The following is an 18657-nucleotide window of genomic DNA, read 5'->3' as shown; positions in this document are numbered from 1 at the left end:
CAAAATCATTTTTGTGCTTGACAAAGATGATGCCTTACTTAAGATGGTAAGTGCGAACATGCTCCATGTGGCCATAAGAACAAAAAGAGCAYGGATATGGGCATTACTGTGTATTTTCTCATTACAGATTTCAGATTCACAACCCCCTGACTTTTATAAAAAAATCTGCTATTTCCAAGGAAACAGTATCTGAACATCTCTGAGAAATTAATTATAGCAGGTCCTGCTCTGGGCAGGACAGGCCTGCCTGTGGTATGGATAACAAACACATATTGTGACTGGATCAGGAAAGCAAAATCTGCAMAGCACTTTGGGCACCAGAGTTTGTGTGGCTGTGGGCCTGCACTTACAACCACTGCTGTGTCAGGTGGGATTTTCCAAGGAACTTACGAGCCATGTGTCTAGGACATATGGCTACTGAGCAYCATTATTAAATTGTGCGGAAAAGCCCCTTGTGTTCTCTGTGACTGCAGTAACAATTCTGAAATTTGGCTATATCACAAGAAAGCAAAGGCAATAGCAGATCTCCTTCTTCTTAACAGGGTATATGTAAACCATTATATATCTCTGATCAGCTTTTCTCCTCAGGTCTTCATCAGTTTCGGACACAACCTTTCCACACTTCCTTTAATRTTTAATTTAGTAATAGYTCAGTTGTTTRGAGCATGGTGCTAATAACACAAAAGTCACGGGTTTGATCACCATATGTGTCATTTACTTAAGAGTTTGATTCAGTGATCCTTGTGGGTACCTTCCAACTCAGAATATTCTGTGATGCYGTACTTGTGGTGATTTTTTCCTAAGAAAATACCATGAGAGATACTGTTTGGACCAGAACAGAGAGCCCAACTAGCACTGTCCGTGACTCCTGCTCCTCTATTGGAGACTGTCACCGCTGCATTGCTGGCTGAGACAKGGAAAGCTACTGCTAAAAACTCACTGAGTGAATAGCTTTAAACTTTAAATTTTCAGTGAAAATCACTGACATTTTAATTTTCTGCAGATGCTTATTTTCTTTGAGCTTTCATTTTCTGCAGATTGTCTTGGGGGAARAATGTTTTACATAATCTCTTTTTCTGCTTTTGGATGCTTGACCCTATCTCTAGAGCAAATACAGGTAGGGAGAAGAAATTGTTATGCAGCTTTTAAATACATACATTTAAAATCTACCACCGAGATTTCTTTTATAAGTTTTTGGATACCATCAWATGAAGCCATTAGTTTCTGAAAAGGATTAAAATAAAAAATCTTTGAAGTCAGAAAATTGTACTGTTGAGTTAGCTCTGTGAGAATGGAATGGCTCGGGTTTTTTCTTTTTTTTTTCTCTCCTTACAAATAGGATATGTTGAAATTTTAACCTGATCAGATCACTGTCTGAAAACTCAGGGTGAAATATTATCCCTCTTAAAGTCAGTGTCAAAGTCCTCACTGATTTCAGTAGAGTTATGATAAATCCTTGTGGAAAAATGACACAACGTATTACAGTATTCTCAATGTCTCCTTTTTTTTCCCCCCAAGTAATATATCTCATGAGCCATATACCTGGTGCTTCCTCTCTTCTCAGAAAATTCAGCTTTCCATGAGAAAACCAGATATGGTGATCCTTTATGTCTTGTACTTGAAAGTACTTGTATAATTCTTAACTACCAAACAGTGTGAAGTGTGGGAACTATTTCCTCACTTCCATCTCAGAAATACATTGGCATCAGGAATGTTTGTTCAAGTAATAATAATCCAAAGGGTGGTTATTCAGCTGGTATTGCTGTTGATGTTATTAAATCCATTTCTGAGATGGTAGTTCATTTCTTGCTGGATGGAGCAAATGAAGTTGCTCCTTCAGACTTMAAAAGGTCAGATGGAATAGTCTGTAGATTTGGGTTACAGGTGCAAATGAGACAGGGTCGCATTAGTGGTGACAGCCTTCAAGAGGAACTTTTTTCTTTCCTATTAGCTCCAACACAAGCAAAYTGTGATTGTGTCTCTCCCTTCTGTGCAGGGTGATACTGTACCCAAAGGACAGAGGGRAAAATATCAGTAGACTGCCATTTCAGACCTCTTTGGGTCTTCAGAGGTGCTCAGCATCAATCAGTCACCATGATGAGCACCAGGAACTGTAAGAACCTGATATCAAGACACATAAGCTTCAATATGGAGACTGAGCTCATTTAGGAACACTTCTCCGACTCCTGTTTTGACCTTGTTTASAAATCTGTCCCCTGAACTGCAATTTTTTTTTTGACTTGCACATTGAGTTGATTATTTGAAATCTGTAAATAGCTTCTATGAAGCAGCTCCGTTACATTACTTGTTTCAGTTTTCCATTTTGCTTCTGAGTTTATTTTATTACAGGGAATGATATAGCYCAGAGGATTTTTCTTCATATCAAAGTTTCCAGTATTTTCCTCATAAAATGTAGTCTGTATGTGATGGCAGTAGGCTCAGCCTAYAAGGGAAATATTCTGAAGCAATATCAGCATTACAAATCTCGCATTGGTCTGGAATTATGTAGGACCCAATGCTGAAAACGTCCTCATGAATAGTTTACATTGAATTTACCAAATTTTTCTCAATGTCAATGAATCTGCTGTAAAGTAATATGCCTAAGAGTTTGCAGGACGGAATTTTAGGCCTTTTATTTGGCATAGCACTTGAGCATGTGCTTAAAATTAGGAATAGGCTTGTGTTCAAGGTGAAGGACATGCTTTTTATTGCCAAACCAGGATGCCTTTTAGTCCCTTTCCTGTTTCAGAGGCCTTGTTCCCAATTAAAGCCAGGTAGCTGGGCTTTTCTGCCTGCCTGGAGCCTGCCTAAATTTAATAAGGCTCCTGGCAAGTGGGACTGTAAGCTCAAGTTGTATAAATGTGAATCACAGATTGGAATTTGCAAATAACAACTGATGACAGTTATGAGAATGGAGTAAATAGTGCATTAACTTACTATTAGCTCATTCCATGAGTGGCAGCTCACTTTGTGTGACAGTGCTACGGGCTGATTTTGACAAGCTGCATTTCTGGTCAGTGCCCAATGTGCAGCTAAAAATGGGTTTTGGTTTTCCACCCTGATTTACCTCACCCTGTTAGCAGAGTGGGGCTGTTTGGGGGCTTATTGTTAAAGATAATTTCTTGAAAATTGAAGGAAAGGAAGAGTTGAATTAGCAGCCTGACCTGCCAGACAGATACTCCACGCTTTTTGCAGACTAGTCATGCATATGCACCCTTAACTCTCTTGCCTTTACTTGAAAATAAGGAGCTGGGGGTGCCAGTTTYGTAAAATGAAGTAATTTTGCCTTCTAAAGAAGCCAATAATGAGGGGAGGGAAAGCAATCACTGAGGGACTRCGAAGGCTTAATCTACAAAACATCCTGCTTCATTTTGATATCTTACCTGTTTTTAAAATACTAAAATAATATCCTAAGTAATTTTCAGGCAGAATTTTTTAAGTTGTAAAGAAGTCAATTGCCTTGACCTACGGTTGCTCTTGTTCACTGCCAACAATTCTTAGAGGAATCTCACCTGGGTTATTTTTTAAATTGTTGCTGAGATGCCAAGAAATGAATATCTTGCTGAGTTATTTCATACCCTGATCACTTGCCCTGTTCTGATAACTTCTGTTCCTGGTTCAGAGTGACTATCTTATGTTACATGAGAAGAAATTGGATTTTCATTTTTAGGGTGGAAGCCATTTTGGGTTATACAATCTTTTGTCTACAGTTTGCAGAGGGAGGGGTGCAGAAATGGGGAGCACTTGCCTTTGAGRGATGGCTAGCAGATGGTTTTTCTCCAGCAGGCCAATTTGTGGCCCATATGCTTGAATAAGATGCCATCAGTAAGCCAGCCTTGCTCTGTCATGTTTTTACCACGAGATATTGCACTCTTCCCTCAGATAACGTTCAGTGTTCCCCCATTCTTGATCCAAATTTTTTAAGATCGGATATTTTTTTAAAGCAGTGTAGCCATTTTGCTGGCCTTGGTGGCTGACACTTGTCCTGTGTGACAGCCAGAGGTGATGTGATGCACTTGGGAGAGGAARTGCAAGTGCTGGGCTGGCCCCGTGCCTTGGTTGGTGAGTGTGCTGGCACAGCAGCTTTTCTGTGGGTCTGCCATGCTCATCCTGTGTGTGAGGACAAGGGTGGGAGCACCTGGCACCTTGCACAGATGCAGTGTAACACCAGTGCCCGGAGTCTGGGGCACCCAAAATATGGGTGAGGGGAAGGCACCAGTGTGAGCGCGGTACCAGCTCACCGACTCACTACAAGGAGTGACATGAAAATAAATGCAAATCCTGACTGTAATCACTGACCTGATATGTCATGTTTATTTAGTGGATGAGAAGAAGAGAATATAGCACTAAGGACAACTGCAATATAGTCATTGAGTACTTCAGCTTGAGAGATTTTTCCAGTGGTAATTAACATATTTAACTTATTTCTAAAGATTTACAAACATTAAATGCCACTAAGCATTCCGTGCCATGAATGTCAAAGAAGCTGATATAACTTGGGGAGCATATATTTCATCCATCATAGCACTCCTGTCACTTAAATGGCACTCAATCCACTTAAAATTGCAGTGATTATAGAAGAACATCAAGTTTCATCAGCAGTGATTACACTGTGATTATCACACAAGCTCTTCTCAGGGCTTCTTCTGCTCTTATGCAACTGCCAGTTTGCAAATACATGTTGGGGAAGAGTCTTTGGGGCTCTGTAGATAAACCTGGCATTTCCATTCCAGGCTTTACAACATGTGATTTTGCACTTTGGGCAGAGAAAGTTACCTCTTAAGAGTGATTTGGAGCAGGAAAGAGGTAAAAGTCTCAGTGAAGACCTTTTCTACTTGCAGAGGACTATAGAGATTAAACTCAGCGTAGGGAGGTTTTGACCACCCTCTTTATCTGACTTTCTCTCATCAGTCTACTGAGACACTTTAGAGGTAGTGAACCACCTTTTCCAGACAAGGAGATGGAGATCTAAGTAATCTTCTCTTTGTAGAAAAGTAGGGGGAGGGAATCTCTTCACTCCCTTGTTTACAACTTATATGCCTCACTTAACGAAAAGTTTTAGATGTGCATTTCCTTGGAAGAGTATAGCAGAAAGAGGTGAAAATGGAAAGCACAATCCAGACCCAAGTTGCTGTCAGTGGAAAAATTTCTGTTGATGCCACTGATCTTTAGATGATAAGAGAAAGTGTAGGAATCAGGGGGACGGAAGAGGAAAAACTTCAAATTGGCCAAAATTTGCTTCCCATGAAGTCGGTAATACAACTAAAGCACAGGAGAAAGTATGCTGCTTTTTATTTTATATATACATATATATATATATATATATAACTGTGGCTTTAGGAACCAAATTTCCAAAAGGACTTGGCTTCCTGCAATTCCTCCCAAGAAGAGCAGTGAATCTCTTTTGAAAGTATGAATTTCATGCAGCATCTTTGTCAGACATAGTCTCTTTTCCTTTGCATCTGGTTTTTTTTTGTGTTTGCCTTCCATACTCTAGTAGGAATTCTCCTTGAAAGACTGGGAAGTAGGCAAATATTACAGCACATTTGCAAAATGCAAACAATTTACTTCTGAGTCCTAACAGTGGACACAGAGCCCAAGAGCATAATATTGTGGCTGCTTGCTTGCTAAGATCTCCTAGTTTTTTTCCCATTGCCTTTTAGGAGCACAGGTCAGCTCTGAGATTTGAGCCTGTTTGCATGAAGGGTTCTATTGGCAGTGGTCTGGGCTTTGTGAGTGGACTTTGCCACTTGGCCCAGACTTGCAGAGGACAAGAGTCTGTGTCAGTGCTGCCAAATAAGAGAATTTATAAGGTGGCAATCTACGTGTGATGAACACTGACTGATCTGCCTTGCATTGATTATTTTTGCTATCCAATACCTGCAGCTGCTTGCAAACAATCTGTGCACCCAAACTGAACCAATAAAACCTTTCAAAATTTAAATGTATGTACACTTGCATATTAAACTTACATGGAGCAGGCTAAACTTACTAGAAAAGGTATTTTCTGGGAAAATATTTATTTGAACTGACACTTAATACATTGAGAGAAGAAAAAAAAAAGGTATTTATTCTCTAATTTGCTAATTCTACTCATCCTGAAAATATTACTGGTTGAATTCATTGCTGTTTATGTTTACATGAATAGATAGATAGCTATTAATAGCTGTTGTTCACATATATTCATATCTAGACAGTATCCTTGAAAGGAATGCATTTCCTTTTTTTAAWGGAAAGAAGAAAAACTCTGCTCACAGAGGCAGATTATCCAATACATTCTTTGCTGCAGATRTATGCTGAGGGAGGTAGTAAATCCCTCTTAGGATTGATCCTGGGTTTAACTGGTGAGCAACTGAGCAGTTTTAACCTTGAGAAACAGCATGCATGGAAATGGTGCATCAGAAAATCCTAACCTATGCCATTGAAAAAAGCAGATTTCTCCTAGCCACCCCAGGACTTAGCACCTCTAGGTGCCTCTGCCCTGTATACAGCAATGTAGTGCAAATATGAACATTCATGCTGGGTCAAAGTATTTCAAATTAAGCCAGGAAATGGGGACTGTGTTGTAGCTTAACATCCACACCTACTGCTGCACGATTAGATGAATCTTATTTAAATGCCTACGAGTGTGTACGCAGAAATAGAAGGACTGGTGCTTCCCTCTCTCCAGACATCCTGTGCTATCTTTTGTGCCCTTGCATTTTAGAGTTGGTCCCCCTCTCCTTTTTTCTCTTTGCTATTGTTGAAATGAACAGGTACTCCGAGGTGTATTTGGTTTTGCTGCTCACCTTTTAACAGGACTTTTGAATACTCAGGAAATGGACAGTGTAATGAGTGGGATTATTTAATTCTACACCTTCATMATTTTAATGGTGGAAATTTCAGAACATTGCGAGTTACTGATAATTAACTTTCCTTCTCTAAATACATGTGAGACAGCGAGAGTTAGTCTTTGCTGCCCCTTCTTTTATTGGCATTCCTTGATTCCRTCCAGATAGAAATGTATAAAAGGGAAACAATCTCAAATTTCTGTTGTTGACAGTATGTTTTCAAAGACATACAGTCCCCAGAATTTATTTAGAAGTGTTTTTTTTTCATTAATAAACAGAAAATCTGACCATCCTGTCAAAAGTGACATTTTCTTGAATAGCAGTGGATTTATTTATTTATTTATTTTGAAAGTCCATTTTTCATGCAGAGGGTTTGTTGAGTTGGAACATTTTTACAGCTCCTCTGAAGACTTGGTCATGAGGAAACTCAYGAAATGTCTGGGGGAAATTTCATAAATAACAAGAAATGAAGCAACTCCTCTGCGATGAAGCAGGAAATGAGTGCTGGCATCTGAAGTTTCTGCTGTGCCTCTAGATATCCTAGGAGGATTATTACTGTTTTATCCCTGTAAGCTGGAAAGCAACCCAAACCTCTCCCAAGAGATGAAGTTCAAAACACTAGATTTAAGTTTTGTTGTTAGCTGTCTGTCTTGTTATTGGTTTATTTTCAATTCTGTTTATACAGACAGTGCTAGAGGAATCACTGTGCTCTGTAATGGAAAGAAGCAATTTTTGCTGTGAAARCCTACCCAATCTACCATAAAAGTGATGATTAAAACTTCAAGACTTCTCCACTGAGTAGATGTGCATTTTATTGATAAATAAGGAAACTCCAATCATATTCTGCATCTTTGTCAGGATGACCTTACAAGTTTGCCCATTTGCTTATCCCGAGAGATCACCTCTTGCAGCCTGAAAGAGGCTTGTTGGCCATCCTGTCTTATGGTCAGAGGGTGCTGGCAGCAAAAGMAGCATCATTTGTTAAAACATCTAATATAGTTGAGAAATAATGGTATATTTATGGTAAAAGCTCTTGGCAAAGTTAGATAGAAGCTGAAAGTATTTGCTAAAAGTCCACTTAGGTGTGTACCAGTTAAAGTAAGTTTGAAGRAAAATATTACACCATAGGCTGGTGTCTGTAGCAAAGCAGGAGCATCAGGAAAGGGAGAGACAGGTGAGAAGCGTCTTTGTCTTCTGGAGAGCAACAAATGGTCCTTTACAGCTTGTGAAACAAAACAGGGTTAGACAGGGCAGAGATCATACTGTTCCGTAAGACTAATATCGTATTTATTTTTCCAGTTCTTGCTACAGCTGTCAGTCTTGTTCTYGTGTTTGCTCTTGGGAGGCATTTTGCATGGCTCAGAACTGACACAGCAGCAATGGAGTGATGTTTTTGTGTGTTTTCCCCCATTAGCAGTGCGTTCATAATGTCTGAGTGGTTGTGTAATCATTTCTATTTGCCTCAGCCTCAATTGCATCAAGACAGTTATAGTAGCATGAGGGTGTGTCCTCATACCAATACTTTCTTGGCTTAACTATCCTAAATACAGGAGAAAATACTTCTCTGCCTTGCAGAGCATTAGTTTTAAACCAACAATAATTTCTGTGTTTAAAAATGTTTGGAGAAAATCATGTCACAATTTCACTGCATTTCAGCAATCTGAAGCAGCACTGATGGTTCCAATAGTTTAAAGAAAATAAGGTGCTGCAATAGAGAAAAGAAGATGTATTTCTTGCTTTCATCTTATGTCCCTATTTACTCCTACTGCAAGGGTCTKCTCCCTTTCCTGTTAGTAATTATCATGCTTTCAGACTAAATTTTTTTACAGTGGAGACAGATCTAGCCTTGCTCATGTTAACACTGGTTTAAATAGCCCCCTGCAGGTTTTGCTGAGAAAGGAGAAGAAGCTCTGTGTCTTCTCAGCTTTTCATTTGCARTGCAAAACATGGCAAGTTATTTTAGTGTCTGGTCCTAAATTGGGCTGGCCACTAGCCTTATTCAAGTAGCCCTCGTTCACATGTTTCTGTCTCAGCCACGGGAGATTGCAGTGGTGCTTGAACTCCCTCCTGCTTCCCAGACTGTGTGCATCCCACGGGAGTCCTGTCCATCATTCACTGTCAGCTCTGCAGGTTTGACTTTCTAACAGCACCTTCAGACAGGTGATTTGAAACCATTTTATGATCTGCCTGTGCTCCCAAGGCTTTTCCTGCCATCATTTCACACGTGAAATCATGGAAGGTGTTTTCATCAGAGATCCCAAATTACTGCCCAGAAACCTGCTCAGCTCCATCCCCCAGGCCTTTTCACAACTAATTTTGGCTGCAAAATGTGCCAGGTTAGCCATAGGATGGCAGTTCATTCCAACATCATATCATCAGCAAATCACATTGGTATGCTCCAGAAGTCGTGCAGAGGCTATTAATTTAAATAATAAAGAAAATTATTCCCCTGGCCAATTTTTACCTTCCAGACTGGTTCACCCTTCCCCAGTGCAAACTGTTACCTCTTAGCTGGCTTCGAAACTGCTTTCAGTCCCTTTGATAATCCCCATTTTCTCAATTTTGAGTATTTCCCCTGGGATATTATAACCAGTGCTTTATTTGAAGTTTGAATAGTCTCCATTCTTGTGTGCCCTTTATCTAGAAAATGAGATATCTTTTTAGAGGAAGGTACCAGCTACGTCTCGTATGATCTCTCTTTGGTAAGCCCATGCTACACTTTTCCCCATTTTTTCGTTTGTCTGCCTTGTATTGTTCTTTCCTTCAGAAGTTGAGCCTTTGCTGTCAAATTAATATTTTGTAATTGCCCCAACTCACACTTTTTTCCTCACTTCCATGCTCAGTAGATTGGTATTTTTCACTCTATGTCACTACTGTGAGTTGCCAGATTTAATAAAAATCCTTTCTATCAGCTTAGTGCTCTCATGAGATTTGTAAAAAAAAAAATAAAAAAGCAGTGAAGGTAAAGGGCAAGCTCATAGTGGCACAGGAAATAGAGCCAAAAGAGGTCAAGGAAGTGGATTTACACTCCGAGCTTAGAAAAAATCCCACTTCTCTGTGTCTTCTACCACTTGAAGATATCATTCTTGCTCTCAGGTGTTTCAAAGTCTTCATGTGAGGACCAGTTGATTCAGCTTTTCTCATTTATGGGGCTGAAAGGACATAAATTCACCAGAAAAAGGTATGAAGCATCCACTTCTGGGGGAAAAAAACCCCAGTACCTGCCCTGCCAAAGACTAAGCTGTCTTTGCACTGTGGTGGACACTGTATCACATTTGGGCAAGAACACCCTCAGGAGTCACAGCCAGGCTGTTCCCAGGCCAGCCCTGGCCGAGTGTTTCACTCTGGGGTAAGAGTGGACCCCTTGCAGCTGAGCTGGCGAGGTTCAGAGGGATGCAGGCTTCTACACCCCAGATATTTCCTGCCCTTAAGAAGTCYTTTCTGCTGGAAATTAGGCTTTTGTGAGCAGTCCTGGGATCCTTTCCTTTGTGTTTGTGGATGCTCTGGGGAGGAGTTGCTGGGCACCTCGTTGGGTATTTTGCTACTGGTTTTGTTCAGTTGTTTTCTTGAGAGGCCAGGGCGCTGTTGTACTCAGTGCTGTATAAACACAACTAGGTGATTCCTGCTCTGAGGGATTTCTAGTTGAAGGAGAGGTACTGGGAGAAGAGATTTATGGATAGTGCTCAGAAAAGGGGTGCAGAAAGTATGTTGCAATAGGTGACCCTGCACGAGGCAGAACTGAAAACATAGCTCAATAACCATGACTTCCAGTTTGGTACCTTGATTTATCTATAACAAAACTTTTACTTTAATTTTGCATCTCTTTTATCCTTTTTATTTTTCAGACTGATGATTTAAAGTCTCCATAAATTAACATATATCAGTAAAAATTAATGTGACTTAATTATCTTCCCTGCTTTTGCAAATTGAGTTTGGCCTCTGTGACCATCTTTAAATGATCACTGCCTCTCTGACTTGTTCTGTGAGGAACCAAAGTCCAGCAGTGCTAAGTCACATCCAAAAATGATAATAGGCTTCTAATGTGGAGAAGATTTCGAAAATCCATCCCACAGAAAATTACTATCTGGGAAGCAGCAAAATTCAAGTGTGTCTTRGTTAATGGCCTGCCCATGCCAGAATGGGTATGAAAAAGAAGAAAGTGTCAGAAGGTGAATTTGAGATACAGTGGAAAAGGTTATAATTGGAAAACTACACTGCAACTCCTCCATCAGCTGATCAACCATGCCTCTGAGACAGCTCTAGAATCAGCTGCAAATAATTTTGAGGTTTGGTTTTTTTTGGATTTTTTAAATTTTTTTTAAATTTTCTGCTCTCAGAAACAGTAGAATATTTTTGCTTTGGTGAGTGTGGATTGTGTGTTAATATCTGTAAATGCTTTTTTTGCCAGGCTTGTTTGGAAAAAAAAAAAGTAACATCAAACTTTTTTTATGAGCCAGTTTTTGTTTTTCCATGCTTAGATAAGAGCTGTTTGGGCAACTTTTCTGAATGGTTGTATTTTTCCTTTGCAAAGTAGTGATTTGTCAAAACAACTTTTTTACTGTAATGTATTGGTTTGATATAATGTTCCCTGCAAAGGTACTGCTAAACATCAGATGAGATGGAAGAGTGTGACCCTGATTACGCCCCAGAGCAGTCACCAGCCCCATGTTTGGGGCATGCAGTGTTCAGACTGCCTGGTGCTTGTGCTACAGTCCAGCCTGTCCTAGATTTGGTCTGCCTCTCCTCCTTTCTGCAATGCCAGATTTTGTTTCTCTTTTTCATCCCTTCCCCAAACCATGTCTCCCATAGCTCATGATGGCCTAGGACACTGACCCAGATTCTTCTCCAAATGATATGTTACCTATGAAATGGAAACAAGACTCTGGAACAGGCYATTTTTCCTGGTGGAGAAAGAGAGAGCTGGTATCCAGTCATTTTTATTAAAATGTCCGATTCTTTGCAAAAGTCAGTTTTCTTCATGAATCCTCTGGGTGAGAGACTCTGGGAGGGCTGGGAATTTAAATTAATTCTAGATAGAAAGGTAAAAGGTAGCATGGTAATGGGCTGTATCTACTTTATATACACTGGAGGGAAAGCTACCCTACACTTTAAGTTTTTTTAATAGCCAGGAACCATATAACAAGAGGCAGAAGCTGGAAACAAACTAGAAACTATCCTGCAAACAAGATATGYCATTTAAAATAAAACCAAAACAACAAACAAACAAAAAAACAACAACAAAAAACGTCCCCAAAAACCAAAAAATTCCAAAATCCAACAACTCCCCACCCCTCAAAAACCCCCAAACCCAGACATTAATCATCATTAGAGTTTCCCAGAAGATGTAGTGGATCTATATTGACTTTAAATTCCAGATGACTTGTTACTTTGAAAAGAATTGGTCTAGGTTCTGTACAAGTTTTCAAGGAAGATGGGAGAGCTGCTGTTTTATCTCTTCTGCCCATGATAGAGATAAAATTATGAGTTCATTCCTGAGTGCCACTTTATCCCTAAACTTTCAGTTTCTCCATCTCCTGTTAGTGTTTAAGTACCAGCAATGAAGTTTTATTGATGCCTTTTATATTTTATCAAGTGCATATTTATTCTGTGYGCTCTGCTGAAGAGTCCAAGCTCTCCATAGCTGCAAAAATTGCAAAATGCTGCCCTGTGAGAAAACAGTTTTTGCATGGTCAGTTTGCTTTCATTTGTTTGATTTTTTTTTCTTTGATTTTGTTTTGTTTGGATCTGATTTAAATGCCCAATGTTAGACACATAATTGAATCATTTTGTTCTCATATTTAGACAGTTGTACATTTTAACACAGTCTCTGCTGCTTCCTTGTGTCTCCCTGCTCACAGGGACGTAGTGCTGCTTTCTTGTGTTGTGTCTTGCAATACAAAACACATCCTGTGCTGTCACTGTGGGGAGGGGACCCCTCTCCAGGTTAGGGAAAACAGGTCCCTGTCCTTGGGAAACATCGACTTCCACCACAGCACCTGTGCCGAAATAGAAAATGCAGAGCTGGCTGTGAGCAGGCAGGACAGRAGCCAGGGGGTGCATGAGTGTGCTTCCCTTGCTGGTCACAAAGCTGTGACTTGGCACAGTGATGCCACCAGTGCAGCCACTGCAACCAGATGGCAGCTGGACTTTAAAGATGGAGCTAATCAGTAATAAACTGTATAATTACTGAGGATCTCTACATAGAGGGGATGATGGTTAGCAAAGGGAGGAGTTGCATTGCTCTTCCTTACATGGGAGCTTTGTGTTAGCAGTCAAAGAGAAGAGCCTACAGTTTTCTTTGGGTCCTCTGTATTTAGCATGGAGACATCCATAYCACAACTTAGGAGGGAAAAAAACCCCAACTTTAAAAGATTGAACTAAATGTTGTATTTGTGTGCTKCTTTTTCAGGGAAAGCGAATTTGTATTATGTATGAAGTTAGCACAGCGGTACAATAAGCTTCGTAGAAGGCTTGGAAATTCCCCCCTCCACCTCCAGGGTTTGAAAAATACTTTCATTTTTATCTGTGGCACTTCACCCATAACCTATGTCATTGTAGCAAGTGATGTGATGTGAGCCCTAGCTCTCCCCCTGACTTTGTGCTCTGTCCTTGTTCATTTGTGATGTATGGCCTCTTCACTTGGGGCAACACAGTCACCCAGGACAGTGAGGTGCTTGGCCTATTCATGGTTTGTGGGCTGTAAATTTTCAGGAGAGACAGTTTGAGTGAGCCCTGGTGCTGTTACAAAGGCTGGCTGTGAATATCCCACTTTCATAACATAATATGCACCCTTGCTTTGTGGCACCAGTGCAGCCTCCCTTCCCATCTCCCACTTGCTGTTCTTCTGGCCTTGACCTGAATCCAAACATTCCCAACTGCTCTTTAAGCTGCCTTATGAGTGTCAGCTTCCATGACTTCTCTGACAGGAGGGACTTGCAGGGAGGCAGCTTTGCTGGGAAGCTTCAGACACATCACTGCATCATAGCCAGGCTGCTTTCCACCCAGCAGCCACACAAGAAATGGGAGACARGAGCAGGTTTAGCACAAGCTGGACTTTGTAGTAGGTGTAATGTGTGAGGAGGAGGCATGTGGAAGGGCAGTTTGCTCTTGATACTTTGGAGACCCTTTCCAATCATAGCTACAAGGTCCAATTTCAGTARTGAAGGACTGAGAATTGGAGCAGTAAGAAGAAAGGAATTCATGTATCTAAAGTAGGAGGATTGGTGATGACTGTGAAATAATTTCTGCAWGGCATGGTTTCATAAAGACAAAATTCTGAGTTTGCTGAAAGGAAGAATCTTTGGAAAAACAAGCTTTGACTAATTATTTCAAGATAATTAAAGCTATCGGCGGAAGGATCTCCCTTCTGCAGAGAGAAAATACTAGTTTTTATGTTTTTAATTTTTTTTTTTAATTTAAAAACAGATAACCAAAACTAACTTTAGCACTCTAAGGGCTGCTGCTAAATTCAGTGAGAGTAAGCTGATAATCTCCACTCTCCAATGTTAAATGAAACCACTGGGACAAGAGAAATTGGGAATTAGATTCACACTATCAGCAAACTTGACTTTGAAGAGTTTGTCCTGTCATCATGATATACAGTTTGTTGTTTGTTTTAATCAAGCAATTTGTAAGAATTTATTACATGGTGGTGCAGGACGACTTGATACCACAGTTCAGATTTAGTGTTTGGCTGAGTTATGTTAAGTAAGGAAGATACGGTAGAAACAAGATTTTCCCTAGTATGTTTTTATTAATAGTTCCTGATGGAAGGATAAGATCAGGCAAAGACTAAAAGGGGGAAGGAAAAGCAATACAGTATTATTTTCACAAGCTATTGCAGTGGAAAGCAGGATAGTGAGGAATTGGTTGGAGAGAGGTTCATTGGTAGACTAGATGATACTGAGCTTATACTCCTTTGGTTTTACTTCTATGTATGTTGCAAGTCTTTATTAGTTAAACATTAAGAGAAATTACATTTTAGAATTTTCTTATAGCTTGAACTAGTTGCTTTGGTATTGTTTTTGATGCTATTGACAGTGTGTGGCCTTGAACAGGGTTAATGCCTAAATTTATCTAAAAATACCCCACATTCTAAAGATGAGGCAGCTTGTAACGATGCAAGGAAACCAGACTGCAGTCTTATCGTTTGTCCCATKTTGTGCTYTKTGTTTTTGCCATGTATCCACATGGKTCTCAGCCAGCAYGAGTCTGTKCTCAGCTCTGCTGAAGCCAAGCTTCCCTGCAGACTGTCTGCTTAAYATTGGCTTTCTTGGATTTGGTATAGAATGTCTTACAGAAGAGAATAAGTATTTAGATGAGAGAACTTTTTGGGGCCACTGCACAGCCAGAAACATGAACTGGTCCAGGAGTTCGCTTTGGTGAGGAACAGAGGAATTTTCACAAGGTTCTGATATGTTCCTGTTGTGATATTTATCCTATTCTTTGTTTTTTCTGGGTATTCTCCTAGGGTCCCTGTTGGAAACAGGTTGCAGGGTGAGATGGATCCTTGGACCTTCAGTAATTTTTACATTTGAGCATGGGAGGGTTCAAGTCTACTCAGGGCTGTATAATAGCTTTATCTGGGCTCCACTGCTCATGGCCATCTGCTCCAGAGTGGCAACGTTGAGCTGAGTAAACTGAGTCCAAGGAGGTTGCTGGTGGTGACACCATGAAATTACCTGGCTTCCTGCCTGAGCACGGCTCAGCTCAGCCCTGGCCCACACACCAGCACCAAGAGGGGCTTGTGCAGTGCTGGTGACACATGGCAAGCAGATGGGTGACCCCTGACCATGGGAGATGTCACCTAGCTCAGTTTGGTGGGTTGGAACTGAGATTGATTCAGAAGAGCAGCCATCAGCTTAGACACTGGTGACTGGGAGCGCTGGTTTAATAAGCTTCTCTTAGTTTCTGCTCAAAACATTTTGGTCTGAGATTTTGTTTTCTGCATACATTGAAAAAGAGGGATTTTGAATATTCAGATGGCTTGATTTGCTGTGTAAGACAGTTGGAAGTGTACTTGTCAAACACCATTTGGATTTCATTTTCTTTTTTATTTTAAAATGTCTGTTGAGTCACCACTATTGTACAAAAAAGAGGACAGGTTTTACTAACTATAAACCCTTCCTGTATTGTCTATGTCCAGAGACAGAGAAGCAGCTACTGTTTTCTCAAAAAATCTGAATTTTGACTATGCATTTGTCACTTCTGTGCTACTAGAYGTTAGTAGACTACTGCATTCTTCCCAATTACCTGAGCAGCCCTCAGGTCTTTTAAAATAAATAACATGTCAGGGTTTTCTGACTCCATCAGGAAAGTCTGTCCCTTTTCAGTTTTAACTATCAAACATGCACCTTCATCTTAAGTATCATTTAAGTTGCCACTATTATTTAGGAGCAAATAGTACCATTAAAATCATCTTTCCMATAAGAAAATAGCTTAATTTTTCTCCTTGCTGTTTTGGTCTATATGGGAGTCATGCAAGGCTGAGAAAACATCTTCCTCTGAGCAAYGTGTTCAATGTGCAGTAGAGCCAAAGGGCTGGACTGTTACAGGAGCTCAGCTCCACTAACCAACTTCATCCCATTAAATACCTTCATGTGGTAAGAAACACAGTCCCCTTTGATAAGATAGCWGTTTAAATAGCAGAAATCAAAAGAAATTATCTGCCATGTCGCTCTCTATGGTATTGCATTCTTTTGGTATTTGTGCATTGCTCTTCTGCTTTGCGCACAGCTACCCAAGTAATTTTTGCACTAAACCTGAAATCTTCCCAGTTAGAGCTATCTTCTTTCCTTCTTCTGAAATGCACTTCTTTTTTCTGTCTGCCTTCTCTTGTTATGTAAAAACTGACATGTTGTGAGGAGGTTTTAAATTAGGACTAGCCAATCCTAATTTTATTAGGAAATAGGAAGGAAATTAAATCAGACTGCCTGTCATGAACAGGCCTTGCACAGAAATGGCCTTGGCACATCTGCATTAGTAAATCACTGTGGTGCTCTATGCTGGTTCCAAAATCAGCTGCACTTTTTCATGGCGAAACATTACAAATTTTTTCTTGTGCCCTTATAATATCATGATTATAATATTTATATAACGATAAATCTTAGACTTTTGAATTTTGAGAGAGAGAGATATTTTCACAAGGTGCCTGATTTCTTCTGATTATGTGAGGCGAGTGTCATACCATAAATTATCCTGCCTGATATATCAATGGCAAACATTGATTCCAACTGCAAGGGCATGTGCTGCTTATACAAATGTCTGACACTGGATGCAAGCCACCTTTTCACCATGTTAATTGAAGATGGATAGCAAGGACTTGAGATCAACAAATGGGCCTGTTTATCATTTTGTTAAAACTCAATCTGTCTGACACTGAAATGTTTTTCAGCTCCTTAAAATGAAAGGGAAACTGTCAGCCTGAAAATCACATGTCTAACAGAGCTGTCATCTTTTCCTTTTTATAATGCTCCTTAAATCAGAGCTCAAACACCGTAGCTGAAAAAAACCACCTAGAAAATGCAAACTTGCCTTTTATGGAGATGTAGCAAACTTTGTCTGGGTTGGATTATGGTGGGACAGATCCATGAGCAGTGGCCAAGCCCTGTTCCGGTGTTCCTATGCCAGCTATGGCAGTGCCTTTGGAAAGGGCAAACGCTGGATTTTGGGGAGGCTTGRGACAAGAGAGACAAGTTTGCACAGAGCTGTGAGCATTATCCCGCTGGAAGTCCCAGGAAAATGTCTCAATTTTCATTTGTGCTGATGGCACAGCATCATTTCGTGTGGGTCTTTTGTTAGAAATGGTCCCAGGTACTGCTGCTTCCCAACCTGAAAATTTTATTATTAGATGCTACACAAATGTCTGCAGACTATGAATAGCTCCCTTCCTCTGCAGGACCAGTGCTGCATTCACTGCTACATTAATATTTGGCTTCTAGGTTGTTGGACTCTTGTTTGTCTGCTACCACAAGTAGCCCATTTACTTGTGTCACTATGAATGTTAAAAAGTCATCCCCGAGTTGCTTCTCCTTGCAATACTATGGAGGAAACTTGAGTTTTTAATTTATAAAGGCTTATGAACAAACAAAAAAATCTCTACAATGAGTAGCCCAAGGGGATGCAAACTAATTGTTCACTTGTAGCTGATGGTGAGCTAGGGAAATTACCATTTGGAAAATAATTTGTAAAACGCTGACTTTTGCTTCTCCCCACCTCCATCTCCATGGGTATCCAAGCTAAAAAAATCCCTTATGCTGTAAATGCTGAGGAATGTATTTCTGCATAGTGTTTGTCTTCTCTTGACTACTTTTGCTTGACTGTGTCTCCCTTGAGAGGGTATGAGCCCTCCACAGGCATGACACTGTGCGCTCTCTGGRCTTCCTGAGCTATGGGTTCATTTTTATCTAGACATGCAAAAATAGGATTACTTCTCTTAAGCTGATTTATCCCYCTCAAGCATAGTGTTTCTTTGAATCAAGTAAGCACATTTAGGAATATCTTAAACRGTGAAATTTTAACGTATATGTTCATTAATTTTAATGCTGTTCAGTAAAAGTCTAAGATGTTTCCAGTTCATGTCAGTGCTACCCTCTTGCTGTGTTACACTGAGATATGAAGTGGTGGAAGAGATTCCAAGGGATGTGTATGAACCTGGATATGTTGCTGTAGGTCTGGTGACTTTGAGGTGTCTGATTTACACCGGTCACAGGTCTGCTTTCACTTCCCATTTACACTAATGGGCATCTGGCTTCCCCAATATCCTATGAGGAAAATTGGTCGTACAAAGATTAACACTGGTGATCATAATATCCAGTGGTTCTTACAA

This window comes from Malurus melanocephalus, unplaced genomic scaffold (genome assembly GCF_030028575.1).
Source record: "Malurus melanocephalus ecotype Western Australia unplaced genomic scaffold, MMel_1.1 scaffold_9, whole genome shotgun sequence".
Taxonomy (NCBI): domain Eukaryota; kingdom Metazoa; phylum Chordata; class Aves; order Passeriformes; family Maluridae; genus Malurus; species Malurus melanocephalus.
This window is presented reverse-complemented; position numbering follows the sequence as displayed.